This window comes from Ranitomeya variabilis, chromosome 3 (genome assembly GCF_051348905.1).
Source record: "Ranitomeya variabilis isolate aRanVar5 chromosome 3, aRanVar5.hap1, whole genome shotgun sequence".
Taxonomy (NCBI): Eukaryota; Metazoa; Chordata; class Amphibia; order Anura; family Dendrobatidae; genus Ranitomeya; species Ranitomeya variabilis.
Genome location: NC_135234.1, coordinates 581113495 through 581128542, shown reverse-complemented (window position 1 = coordinate 581128542; position 15048 = coordinate 581113495). Strand labels below are relative to the sequence as shown.

Genomic DNA, 15048 nt, shown 5'->3' with positions numbered 1-15048 from the left:
ATAGGCAAGTAAATGAAATTTCTAGATTTATTTGTCAGAAAGTTTTTTACTACTAAACAGATAGAGAAAATAATATATAGTATACACTAAAAATATGACCAATCGGTGCATTAGCTATTCCCAAATGTTTTTTAAGGCCACTACAATATTGCCTTAATATCCTGGAGGCATCAGATTGTTAGACAGACAGATCACTTCACTTTTCAGATAACGCACACGATACACTTCCAGCATTTCACTGTGATACTATCAATCTTAAAATCAGAGGTTGCCATGGGTATTGTTGAAAAACCATCACATATTCATTTCACGGCCCGTACTCTGTCACATGTGAAAGACCATAATCTTACTGTCACATGTGGAGGTCAGCCTCTTACTGGCGGTCTATAAGCTTTCTGCCTCTGCTCTTGGGTCTTCTTGCCGTTAGCATCGTGTCACTGGGCGATGGCCATCATTGTGTTTAAATTGAAGACTGTGCTGTAATGGTTCATTTTTCTTCATTTTTCCAGTCAATACAGAGAAACAGATTATTTCCCAATGACTGTAGTCTTAACATCAGTTTCTTAAGTCTCAGAATGAGACAGTATTTTCACTTTTCCCCACATTAGGCAGAGACTGTGTGTTTCTGAGCCCGTAATTAGCAGCACTGGAGGTGATGGCAGAGCTAATGCATTATCTAACAATGTAATGGTCGAGCTATTGACAGTTCCTCTACCTTTTCAAAACAATGTTCTGCAAGAGGGAACCTGTATGAAAACATTGGATCACAAAGATATGCTCCTAAATTTATTGTTAGGAATGATAATGGCAAGAAGTAACCTACAAAAAAGTCCCAGGTAGCTTTCAGTACTTCACTTTGATTGACAGCACAGTGTTGTGGGCACTTTATATCCGAATCAGGTTGAGAAAGTTCTGAGAAAGATGTAAAAAGAATGGATGTTTCACAGAGAATATAACACAGCAACTAACAAGGTTGTAAAGAACAGCATCTATTGTATGGCGAGATGCGCACAAACACCAAAAGTTTAATTTGTAGTTTAATTGGGTTCTGTGGACACATCTCTTTCATTTCTGTCTCACATCGGGCATGAAAGGAAGCTACTACACACCTGGAAGGACACCTGGCAAGTATTGTCCTATTTTATTTAATAGGACACACAGGCATCCAATGGATGCTTTGCCAATTGTTCTAAGCCATGAGCAGTAGCATCTCGCTATGCTTGATCCAGGGTTGCCAACTTGACTTTTTATTTTTCCTGGACAGCTTATCAAAAAATCATGGAGAGACAATATTTTATATGGACATATTTTAAAACCATAATAAATCATGATTATAAGTGATTCTTGTCTACAGCCCAAAATTCAGATATGAAAACTTCAGCTGCATTCACTGGGAACTGTAAAATAATGGTAATTACAGTCAAAATAATTTATATGAGTTTCTTCAGCTTCAAAAATCACAGGCACCTTGAATGTTTTTTACGGGCAGGGCAAAAAAGTGCCTTATTTTAATGAACTGTCCTAGAATTTCTTGATGGTCAGCAATCCTGGCTTGATGTCAGATGAGGCAGAAGAATTGAATGCCACAACACCCTTTTGATGCTGAATAAACAGTCATGCATTAACACCTTCATGACCTTGGGATTTTCCGTTTTTCCGTGTTCGTTTTTTGCTCCCCTTCTTTCCAGAGCCATAACTTTTTTATTTTTCCGTCCATATGGCCATGCGAGGGCTTATTTTTTGCAAAACAAGTTGTACTTTTGATCGACATCATTGGTTTTAGCATGTCGTGTACTAGAAAACGGGAAAAAAATTCCAAGTGCGGTGAAATTGCAAAAAAAGTGCAATCCCACACTTGTTTTTTGATTGGCTTTTTTACTAAGTTCACTAAATGCTAAAACTGACCTGTCATTATGATTCTCCAGGTCATTATGAGTTCATAGACACCAAAAATGGCTCTTTTATCTAAGTGGTGAAAAAAAATTCCAAACTTTGCTAAGAAAAAAAAAAAAAAAGGCAAATGGCGTCATACCCGTAGCATCTCCATTTTTCATGATCTGGGGTCGGGTGAGGGCTTATTTTTTGCGTGCTGAGCTGCCGTTTTTAATGATAACATTTAGGTGCAGATACATTCTTTTGATCGCCCTTTATTGCATTTTAATGCAATGTCATGGCGACCAAAAAAACATAATTCTGGCATTTAGAATTTTTTTCTCGCTACGCCGTTTAGCGATCAGGTTATTCCTTTTTTCTTATTGATAGATCGGGAGATTCTGAATGCGGTGATACCAAATATGTGTAGGTTTGATTTTTTTTATTGATTTATTTTGAATGGGGCGAAAGGGGGGTGATTTAAACTTTTATTTATTTTTTTTTTTCACATTTTTTTAACTTTTTTTTTTTACTTTTGCCATGCTTCAATAGCCTCCATGAGAGGCTAGAATCTGGCACCACTCGATCGGCTCTGCTACATAGCAGCGATCATCAGATCGCTGCTATACAGCAGAAATACAGGTGTGCTATGAGTGCCGACCACAGGGGGACGCTCACAGCAGGCCGGCATCAGTAACCATAGAGGTCTCAAGGACCTCTATGGTTACAACGCAGAAGCATCGCTGACCCCCGATCATGTGACGGGGTCGGCGCTGCGCTCATTTCCAGCCGCCCAGCCGGAAGCGTTGGTTAAATGTCGCTGTCAGCATTTGACAGCGGCATTTAACTAGTTAATAGTGGCGGGTGAATCGCGATTTCACCCGCCGCTATTGTGGGCACATGTCAGCTGTTCAAAACAGCTGACATGTCCCGGCTTTGATGCGGGCTCACCGCCGGAGCCCTGCATCAAAGCGGGGTATCTGACCTCGGATGTACTATCCCGTCCGAGGTCAGAAAGAGGTTAAAGACCTCATAATAAATGGTCCTCAAAATAAAGGTATGGGTAACACAACAGTACACCATACCACAGATGGGGAGAAATCCAGACAAAGCAAGAAACCACTTCTCAACTCTCTTAGAAGAGGCAAGGCTAGGTTGGTTGGCAGCCATGAGTCATCTGAGACAGGCTAACATATTTCCAGAAAATAAGGTTCTTGAGTGATAATTCCTGACAAAAAGTATGGTTGTTACATACATACTGTAGATAGGAATGAGAACATGTTACACATGACTCAATGGTCCACGATATACTTGGTTTGCTACCATGCTGATCGAGGTGTAAGGATAAAATCTCATTCAGATGTCTGTGGATAATCTTAAGGTACCGTCACACTAAACGATATCGCTAGCGATCCGTGACGTTGCAGCGTCCTGGATAGCGATATCGTTGTGTTTGACATGCAGCAGCGATCAGGATCCTGCTGTGATATCGCTGGTCGTTGATTAAAGTTCAGAACTTTATTTGGTCGTCAGATCGCCGTGTATCGTTGTGTTTGACAGCAAAAGCAACGATACCAGCGATGTTTTACAATGGTAACCAGGGTAAATATCGGGTTACTAAGCGCAGGGCCGCGCTTAGTAACCCGATGTTTACCCTGGTTACCAGTGTGAAATGTAAAAAAACAAACAGTACATACTCACCTTCGCGTCCCCCGCCGTCCGCTTCCTGCACTGACTGAGCGCCGGCCGTAAAGTGAAAGCACAGCACAGCGGTGACGTCACCACTCTGCTGTTAGGGCCGGCACTCAGTCAGTGCAGGAAGCGGACGACGAGGGACGCGAAGGTGAGTATGTACTGTTTGTTTTTTTACATTTTACACTGGTAACCAGGGTAAACATCGGGTTACTAAGCGCGGCCCTGCGCTTAGCAACCCGATGTTTACCCTGGTTGCCCAGGGACCTCGGCATCGTTGGTCGCTGGAGAGCGGTCTGTGTGACAGCTCTCCAGCGACCAAACAGCGACACTGCAGCGATCGGCATCGTTGTCTGTATCGCTGCAGCGTCGCTTAGTGTGACGGTACCTTAAGTGTTTTATCTATGACTTTCACAGACTGAAAAAGGTCAAACTCAGTATAGTTTATAGAGAAGTTCACATATCCATGTTTTTGTGGACCTGGTGTCAGCAAAAAAATCACGGAAACATGTCCATTTTTTATTAAGAGACACGGATGACATCAGTGTACAATCTGTGTTCTGTGCTGATATTAACACTGTAATATGTTTGAGAAAATTGTACATTTTTATTTATTCTTCCATATGAGAAAATCACTGTTTCACTGATGAAACTTTTATGGTAAAAACTGACAATGGCCTAACACTGCTAAAAGTCAGTTGAAAAAAACTAATGACACTCAGAGAATTTTTTTCATAAAAATTCACCAGTCTGAATAAGACCTTAAGCAGATTTTCTGCAATAAGTATGGCATACACTTTAGCCTGACATCAGCCAACAGTGTGGAACCAACTAACCATCTAACATGTTTTATTGGTCCGAACAGCATTCATTTGGCAAATGAATGGCAAATGTCAGGGAGATGGGATGAGTCATTCTGAATTTCCTATGTAAATTTAGAAGTGGGAGTAAGAGAGTGCTGGTTACTCTCACCTAGTGGTGTTATGACAGGCACAACTCCTAAGTAGGCATGAAGAAAAATACCTGCTGCTGCCCTGTGGCTGATGGATAAATCCTCCAGGAGCTATTGGATCCAGATGGATGAACATATAGGAGTGATGTGCTATTGGAGAAAACCAATTCTTCAGATATGATGATGAGAAAAAGGTTTTTTTTATTCACAACACACTTCAACGCCATACCGGTGTCGTTATCAAATGAAAAAAAAAAATTCAAAATTTTAGAAGATGGAGAAAATATTGGTACTTTCTTCCAAAAACGGTGCAACACTGGTCCATGGGTTATGTTCGGTATGGCAATTCTTGAATGGATGTTTTGTGGTAAAAAAAAAATCAGATTTATTTTTTTAATCCTAATCGACACCTTTAACACTAACTTCCATGCACGTATTGCACAGTGATCTCTCGGACACAGCAGTTGTACCCATGACTAGAGATGAGCTCGGGGTTCGTACCAGACAGTTAGTGTCCAGTGCTAAACTCTGAACAGGGACTTCTCTCACAAGTCTGTTCCAATGTTCGGAGTTCTGGGTGAGAGAGAATACATTTTCCAGAAGAAAAGTTTTAGTCACCATTGTTTTCAATGGGGTTCGCGTTCTGGCTCAATTTCGGGCACAGTTTTGGTACTCGAATCAAACTTTGGAATAAAGTTTGTGTTGGCTACAAGAACCCGAACTTCCATGGGTTTGTTCATTCCTGCCCATGACATCACCCAAAGAGCGAAAGTTATGTTTGACCACCAAAGTTCTACAGATTTTCATTGGAGGATTCTCCGGAAGAATGCAAAAGGTTGCGTTGTCATTATGTTACAGCCTACGCCATAGGCTTACAAACATTAGCAGAATGCTCCCGAGTCTCCTAAAAGCTAAAAGTCTGGGCCCTGCATGACAGACTTGGAGATTTCATCACAAGAGGCAATCTGAAGATGTGGTGAGGACTGGATGGCTAAACCAAAAGAGAGATGAAAATATATGGATTTTTAAAATGTTTTTAACATTATGATGACCTTTTACAGCACAGAAAAATGGCAAACAGTGGCCGCCATTTTGCTAAATTTGCTAGCAAAAATCCACATATTGGCAAAGGAAAATTTTTATAATGTTCAAGTAGAATTCAGTTCTACTCTATTATATTTGCTCATCTCTAATGTGAAGTAACACGGGGTGAGTGTAGTGGATTTTGGGTCTTTCACAGTGATTTCTGAAGGTACAAAATAGTGCAATCTTTTTTATTCAAGAGTTTATTTTAGATCCTTTAAAAGCTATATAGTTGTGTCCTACATGCATACAGTGCCTACTTACCCAGCATTTAATAATGCTTCGCTAATATATATTGCTTTCCTACCTGCTAGACTGACCATCTTTTCTAGGTCTGCTTAGATGAAATGACCTTGTCTTTGTCTATCAATGTCATTTCATCTGATGTTCTGGACCTCTGTCAATAGACAAACTGCTGCTTCTCTGAAATGCTCTTTTCTCAGCCAATTGCCACATTTCAGAACTTTGAATGATTGCTCTGCTGACAACCATGCAACAGGCTGGAAAGATGACAAATAAATGGAATGAAGAAAATCGTGTCGACCTAGCCTTTCATATAAAGCTATACTGTATGGCAATGCAATAGAAAATGCATTTTTATTATTTTGTGTTACACTATGTAAGCCACTAAGCTGGGAAGTATCACAGTGATGGCAGCTGTGTGAGATAAATTAATTCAAAACCCAGAAAACAGGGTGAATGCTCTGTTGAACCAATACAAAAGATTTCCCCCAAGCAAATATAGCATGTATACACCAAGGAAATAGAATTAAGGCATCAAACCACTGTAGCAAACATTATGTGCCAACACATTATTAATATTGCATCTTGGGGAATTCTTCAACTGTGATAATTTTTAGCAATGTTTATATATTTTTTACATCAAATTAAAAATTATTATTAATTTAAAAGGGAAAAAGAAGTTGATACTTGGGAGCATTTAAGGAGAAGAGTCACTTAATATTCTCGCTTCATAAAATAGCAGGATCCTTATTTCTAGTAAAACTAAAGAGCAGATCATCTTCCTTATATCCAGCAAGATGCCAATCATGAGATTATTCATAGAAGGGAGACAGAGCTGAATTAAGTTATTCAGAGCAGTGGTCGAAACCTAATTGTGTTCACTTGCATCTTTTCCTTTTTACCCCACAAAAGCATCATTGTTCGGGTTGAAGTATTCCCTTTCACTCATTAAGAATCTCTGCCAACTTGATTGTGAAAGTCACACTACATTCCCCAGTGAAAATTAGGCCAGAGGTAGAGCTATGAAATTTGAATGCATTCGGCATAAAGTTCATCTGACAAGCGTCTTCATGGAAATGAATGCGAGAGAAGAGGACAGTATAATTTTATGGATTGGAGGCAAGCTGCATTGAAAACTATTTATGTATGTTGTCTACGCATGTATGCGATGAAATTACACTTGTTTAATGCATCAGAGATTCTGAACTCCAGAGAGCATAACTTATCCTAGGCAATGATATAAACGTCCACTTTCATAGATGAATAACTACCCAGAAAATAAAACACCTTGCCTAATGTGAGCTAATTAACACCATAGATTTAAAGGATTAACTGGCATAAAAGTGTCAAAGCAAAGACCCAACTTATTTTTTTTTTCTATTCCACTATTTATTTATATTTTACATTATATTTCTGGCAATAGCAGAGGAAGAAATATTCAGACCTGCATTTTTTGCAATAAAATCTATTGAGTGTGTATGTTAAATGGACAGAAAACCAAGTATCCTGCTTTTCTTCATATTTCATACAATTTCCTTCTCACTGTGGTCTTCAGGAACAAAGCTAATTTTGATGGTGGTCCTAGCAGTTGGGTTAATAGCAATTAACTATTTAGTATTTATTCTGTAAATTAGTCTAGGAGAATCCTCTACAAATGACTTGTAGAAGAGGGAAGTAGATATCAGGGTGGGACAAGTTTTCTTGGTGCTCGAACTATTGATATCATAAAGTGTCCCACCACTGTTGGACCTCAGAATTCTATATGTTAGGTATCAGATGAATAATTACATATTTACAGTCCCATGTTGCACCATTCCACAATTCTGAGCATACTTATTTCACGTGGAAACACTGACATGTAAGAATAAAAGACATAGAAAGAGTTGTGCATTAAAGGGGTTGGCCATTGCTTTATAAGTCCCTTTCATGTGAACTAACTGCTGTAGATAGACTCTTTGGGAAATACCTTGCTTTCCTTGATCCTTCTGTTATCTGAAGAGCACTCCTGTTTACATGATCTCTGGCTTAGAATCCTTTGATTTCCTATGATGTTATGTTAGATATTCTGAGTTCCTGGCTCTAGAATCTGATTTCACATTACAGTCATGTGACTTTCATGTTTTGTGAGTAGTTGGGGCTCTATTCAGCAGAGCTCACTCACTGCTTCTGTGCATATGTCTGCAGACACAGCTCTCCCAACTCCCTGCACATTTCTCCTTCCAGGTCTCTCCAGAGATGCTCAATTGGGTTTAGGTCAGGGCTCTGGCTGGGACAGCCAAGAATGGTCACATAGTTGTTCTGAAGCTATTTCTTTGCTATTTTAGCTGTGTGCTTAGGGTCATTGTCTTGTTGGAAGGTGAACCTTAGGCCAAGTCTGAGGTCCAGAGCACTCTGGAAGAGGTTTTCATCCAGAATATCTCTGTACTTGGCCGCATTCATGTTACCTTCAATGACAACCAGTCATCCTGCCCCTGCAGCTGATAAACACCCCCATAGCATGATGCTGCCACCACCATGTTTCACTGTTGGGATTGTATTGGGCAGGTGATGAGCAGTGCCTGGATGTCTCCACACATACCGCTTAGAATTATCACCAAAAAGGTCTATCTTTGTCTCAACAGACCATAGAATCTTATTTTTCATAGTCTAGGAGTTCTTCATGTGTTTTTTTAGCAAACTCTATGCAGGCTTTCATATGCACTGAGGAGAGGATTCTGTCAGACCACTCTGCCATAAAGGCCCGATTAGTGGAGGGCTGCAGTGATAGTTGACTTTGTGGAACTTTCTCCCATCTCCCTTCTGCATCTCTGGAGCTCAGCCACAGTGATCTTGGGGTTCTTCTTTACCTCTCTCACCAAAGCTCTTCTCCCTCGATTGCTCAGTTTGGCTGGATGGCCAGGTCTAGGAAGACTACTGGTGGTCCCAAGCTGCTTTCATTTAAGGATTATGGAGGCCACTGTGCTCTTAGGAACCTTGAGTACTGCAGAAATTCTGTTGTAACCTTGGCCAGATCTGTGCCTTGAAACAATTCTGTCTCTGAGCTTCTTGGCCAGTTCCTTTGACCTCATGATTCTCATTTGGTCTGACTTGCACTGTGAGCTGTGAGATCTTATATAGACAGGTGTGTGCCTTTCCAAATCAAGTCTTATCAGTTTAATTAAACACAGCTGGTCTCTAATGAAGGAGTAGAACCATCTCAAGGAGGATCACAAGGAAATGGACAGCATGTGACTAAAGGCCCCGTCTCACACAGCGACGCTGCAGCGATACAGACAACGATGCTGATCGCTGCAGCGTCGCTGTGTGGTCGCTGTGTGGTCGCTGGGGAGCTGTCACACAGACAGCTCTCTCCAGCGACCAACGATCAGGGGAACGACTTCGGCATCGTTGAAACTGTCTTCAACGATGCCGAAGTCCCCCTGCAGAACCCGGGTAACCAGGGTAAACATTGGGTTACTAAGCGCAGGGCCGCGCTTAGTAACCCGATGTTTACCCTGGTTACCAGCGTAAATGTAAAAAAAAAACAAACAGTACATACTCACCATCTGTTGCCCGTCAGGTCCCTTGGCGTCTGCTTCCTGCTCTGACTGAGCTGCCGTACACTGAGAGCAGAGCGCAGCGGTGACGTCACTGCTGCGCTCTCACTTTACGGCGGCTCAGTCAGAGCAGGAAGCAGACGCCAAGGGACCTGACGGGCAACAGATGGTGAGTATGTAGTGTTTGTTTTTTTTTACATTTACGCTGGTAACCAGGGTAAACATCAGGTTACTAAGCGCGGCCCTGCGCTTAGTAACCCGATGTTTACCCTGGTTACCAGTGAAGACATCGCTGGATCGGTGTCACACACACCGATTCAGCGATGTCAGCGGGACCTCAACGACCAAAAAAAGGTCCAGGCCATTCTGACACGACCAGCGATCTCGCAGCAGGGGCCTGATCGCTGGTACGTGTCACACATAGCGAGATCGCTACTGAGGTCGCTGTTGCGTCACAAAACTTGTGACTCAGCAGCGATCTCGCTAGCGATTTCGCTATGTGAGACGGGGCCTTTAAATATGAGTGTCTGAGCAAAGGGTCTAAATACTTATGACCATGTGATATTTCAGATTTTCTTTTTTATTAAATTTGCAAAAATTACTACATTTCTGTTTTTTTCAGTCAAGGTGGGGTGCAGAGTGCACATTAATGTGAAAAAATGAACTTTTTGAATTTACCAAATGGCTGCAATAAAACAAAGAGTGCAAAATTTAAAGGGGTCTGAATACTTTCCTTCCCCACTGTAGATATATATATATATATATATATATATATATATATATATATATATATATATGAATAGCGACTGGTCATGTGATTAATGGGCGGTATGTATCGCAGAGGAGGGTGGCCCTGTGATGGAAGCCTGGGCATGTTTTGCTCAGATCTAGTGCTGAGGGGTATCTTTTACATTGAGAAGGCTTCCAGGTGATTGGAGAGATGGGTGGGTCCAGTCACCTACAAACCCACCCAAAAGGAGTGTGTCTGAACACCTAAGATGGTTGTGTGTTTGAGGACCTGCGGTGATGTCACGATCATCTGACTAGCCATGTGATAGGTACCTGGGTGTAGTTACACCTATGTAATGGTGGTGTGTTTGGGACATGGGAGCAAGTGCTGGCAAGTCTGAGCCAGAGCAAGGAGGCCTGTGAGATACCTCCGGAGTGGACGGTCTGATAACCGTGAGTGATACTAACCGGGGTCAGTGAGAGACATCTGTAGGATACCTCTGAGGATAAGAGGTATCTGGGAACCTGTGTGGCGGCACCAACAGGTAACGGAAAGGGATCCGTGTTATACTGACTGGGGTCAGAGAGAGAGAGAAAGAGAGACTCTGTTTACTCTATGGGATACCTCTGAGGATAAGAGGCGTCCAGGAACCTGTGTGATGGTCGCCAACAGGTAATGGACTGTAATCCGTGTTATACTGACCGGGATCAGAGAGGAACTGTGGTTCCACTGTAAAGCTGAATGTGTACAGACGGTGTTCAGGCTGTTGCATACTACCAAGTTCCTGAGGTTGCGGTTTATGCTGACATGGAAATAAACCAAATAGACCGTTTTTGTAAGAAGATTGTGCCTGTGTGCATTTATCCCGTTGCCAAGTGAGTGTCCCCCAAGACATGCAGTAAGCGCTATCTTACAATATATATAGATATATATATATATATACACTGCTCAAAAAAATAAAGTGAACTTAAACAACAGAATATAACTCCAAGTAAATGAAACTTCTGTGAAATCAAATCGTTCATTTAGGAAGCAACACTGTTTGACAATCAATTTCACATGCTGTTGTGCAAATGCAATAAACAATAGATGGAAATTATTGGCAAATATCAAGACACACTTAATAAAGGAGTGGTTCTGCAGGTGGGGACCACAGACCATATATCAGTACCAATGCTTTCTGGCTGATGTTTTGGTAACTTTTGAATGTTGGATGTGCTTTCACACTCGTGGTAGCATGAGACAGTCTCTACAGCCCACACAAGTGGTTCAGGTAGTGCAGCTCATCCAGGATGGCACATCAATGTGAGTTGTGGCAAGAAGGTTTGCTGTGTCTGTCAGTGTAGTATTCAGAGTCTGGAGGCTGTACCAGTAGACAGGCCAGTACACCAGGAGACATGGAGGGGGCCGTAGGAGGACAACAACCTAGCAGCAGGAGGAGCACTGCCAGAGCCCTGCAAAATGACCTCCAGCAGGCCACAAATGTGCTTGTGTCTTCACAGATGGTTAGAAACTGACTCCATGAGGATTATCTGAGTGCCAGACGTCCACAGATGGGGGTTGTGCTCACAGCCCAACACCGTGCAGGTTGCTTGGCATTTGCCACAGAACACCAGGATTGGTAAATTTGCCACTGGTGCCCTGTGCTCTTCACAGATGAAAGCAGATCCAAACTGAGCACATGGCATGTGGAGCCACAAAGCCCTCCATGTGCTCACCAGAGGTAGCCTGCCTGCCATTAGGTGCCGAGATGAGATCCTCAGACCCCTTGTGAGACCATATGCTGGTGCGGTTGGCCCTTGGTTCCTCCTAATGCAGGACAATGCCAGACCTCATGTGGCTGGAGTGTGTCAGCAGTTCCTGCAAAATAAAGCCATTGAAGCTATGAACTGGCTTGCCTATACTCCAGACCTGAATCCGATTGAACACATCTGGGACATCATGTCTCACACCATCCACCAACGTCACGTTGCACCACAGACTGTCCAGGAGTTGGCGGATGCTTTAGTCCAGATCTGGGAAGAGATCCCTCAGGAGACCATCCGCCGCCTCATCAGGAGCATGCCCAGGCATTGTAAGGAGGTCATACAGGCATATGGAGGCTACACACACTACTGAGCATCATTTCCTTGTGTTGAGGCATTTCCACCTAAGTTGAATCAGCCAGTAGCTTCATTATCCACTTTGATTTTGAGCAACATTCCAACTCCAGACGTCTGTGGGATATTAGTTGTGATTTATGTTGATAATTTTTAGGTTTCATTGTTCTCAACACATTCCACTATGTAATGCATAAAGATTTACAACTCGAATATTTCATTCAGTGATATCTAGGATGTGGGATTTTAGTGTTCCCTTTATTTTTTTGAGCAGTGTATATACAGTATATATAATTATAGTGATGATGTCAGTAAGGGTAATCATATACAAGGGTTGTTACGTGTCCCCCAGGATGTGCATAGAAACATACTAAACCCAACAAACAGCATTGTAATTACAGCCACAGCTGTGGTTACTATACAAAATATATTTTTTCCCTGAGGAAGCTGCGATTTGGGCGGTGATATGCGTGGGAGTTCATCCAACATCTTGTTTCCTCACTCCACATGACTTCATGTACATTTTTTTGGACTGTGGGTATAATGGGGTTTGTGGTCTGAGGGTGGGTTCTTGCATTCTTTAGTTCCCCCTCTCCCTACCCCTCTCCGCACTTCTAATAACAATACCAACAATCTTTATATATATTTTTTGTTATGTGCTTTGATGTCTTGAACTGCTATATATTTCTGCACGAGAGTTATGCACCTTATCTTGGGTTGTATGGTACTGTGATATTGACACTATCATGCATATTGCATAAAGGGGCCATGAGTTTCTGTATTATTAAGTCTTGCAGTTACATCATTTTGACATCTTTGTTGTGGGTGACACAAGTTTTGTGGGTTGTCATTTCCCCTATACTAGGGTATGACATATGTATAGGTACTCTTTGCATGTTTGCAAATTTTAATTGTTTTTAATTGTGTTGTTGTGTTTTTTTTCTTCACATGTGTATATTGTGAGGTTTGCCAATAAAGTACAACTTGATATTGTTATACGTGGAGGTGTTCCTATTTATGTGGGCATGATCTTTGTCTTCCTGTTTTTTATATCTGATTCCAAGCCCATAGTGAACCTTCCCTCTTGGTATTCATTTGCGGTGCCCTCCATATCTGCCTTATCATACTATACAAAATAAAGAGCAGAAGCTCTGTGTAGGACAGGCCTATGCGAGACAGGCCAGAGTCATAGAGCAAAAAGCCATTGATGCACCCATGAGTGATACAGTGGCAACAGATTGAGACAGACTGTTAATGACGATCTGGCTGCGAACTGGTTGTGGCCAAAAGTATTGACAATCCTGCAATTCTGTCAGATAATAATTAGTTTCTTCCTGAAAATGATTGCAAACACAAATTCTTTGTTATTATTATCTTCATTTAATTTGTCTTAAATGAAAAAACACAAAAAGAATTGTCCTAAAGCGAAATTGGATATAATGCCACACCAAACATAAAGAAGGGGGTGAACAAAAGTATTGGCACTGTTCGAAAAATCATGTGATGTTTTTCTAATTTGTGTAATTAACAGCACCTGTAACTTACCTGTGGCACCTAACAGGTGTTGGCAATAACTAAATCACATGTGCAGCCAGTTGACATGGATTAAAGTTGACTCAACCTCTGCCCTGTGTCCTTGTGTGTACCACATTGAGCATGGAGAAAAGAAAGAAGACCAAAGAACTGTCTGAGGACTTGAGAAACCAAATTGTGAGGAAGCATGAGCAATCTCAAGGCTACAAGTCCATCTCCAAAGACCTGAATGTTCCTGTGTCTACCGTGCGCAGTGTCATCAAGAAGTTTAAAGCCCATGGCACTGTGGCTAACCTCCCTAGATGTGGACAGAAAAAAAGAAAAATTGACAAGAGATTTCAACGCAAGATTGTGCGGATGTTGGATAAAGAACCTCGACTAACATCCAAACAAGTTCAAGCTGCCCTGCAGTCCGAGGGTACAACAGTGTCAACCCGTACTATCCGTCGGCGTCTGAATGAAAAGGGACTGTATGCTAGGAGACCCAGGAAGACCCCACTTCTTACCCAGAGACATAAACAAGCCAGGCTGGAGTTTGCCAAAACTTACCTGAAAAAGCCTAAAACGTTTTGGAAGAATGTTCTCTGGTCAGATGAGACAAAAGTAGAGCTTTTTGGGCAAAGGCATCAACATAGAGTTTACAGGAGAAAAAAAGAGGCATTCAAAGAAAAGAACACAGTCCCCACAGTCAAACATGGCGGAGGTTCCCTGATGTTTTGGGGTTGCTTTGCTGCCTCTGGCACTGGACTGCTTGACCGTGTGCATGGCATCACGAAGTCTGAAGACTACCAACAAATTTTGCAGCATAATGTAGGGCCCAGTGTGAGAAAGCTGGGTCTCCCTCCGAGGTCATTGGTCTTTTAGCAGGACAATGACCCAAAACACACTTCAAAAAGCACTAGAAAATGGTTTGAGAGAAAGCACTGGAGACTTCTAAGGTGGCCAGCAATGAGTCCAGACCTGAATCCCATAGAACACCTGTGGAGAGATCTAAAAATGGCAGTTTGGAGAAGGCACCTTTCAAATATCAGGGACCTGGAGCAGTTTGCCAAAGAAGAATGGTCTAAAATTCCAGCAGAGCTTTGTAAGAAACTCATTGATGGTTACCGGAAGCAGTTGGTCGCAGTTATTTTGGCTAAAGGTTGTGCAACCACTAGTGTTGAGCGATACCGTCCGATACTTGAAAGTATCGGTATCGGAAAGTATCGGCCGATACCGGCAAAGTATCGGATCCAATCCGATACCGATACCCGATACCAATACAAGTCAATGGGACTCAAGTATCGGACGGTATTCCTGATGGTTCCC

At 42.0% G+C, this 15048-nt stretch overlaps 1 long non-coding RNA gene across 1 annotated transcript; it reads right to left on the bottom strand.

Moving 5' to 3' along the window:
• Positions 1-505: 505 nt before the first annotated feature.
• On the bottom strand, positions 506-6252 carry LOC143818405 (uncharacterized). The gene is made up of 3 exons (XR_013224519.1): positions 4360-6252; positions 3953-4281; positions 506-3247 (listed from the first exon to the last, which is right to left on the bottom strand). It is a non-coding gene; the product is annotated as an uncharacterized LOC143818405 (long non-coding RNA).
• Positions 6253-15048: the final 8796 nt, after the last annotated feature.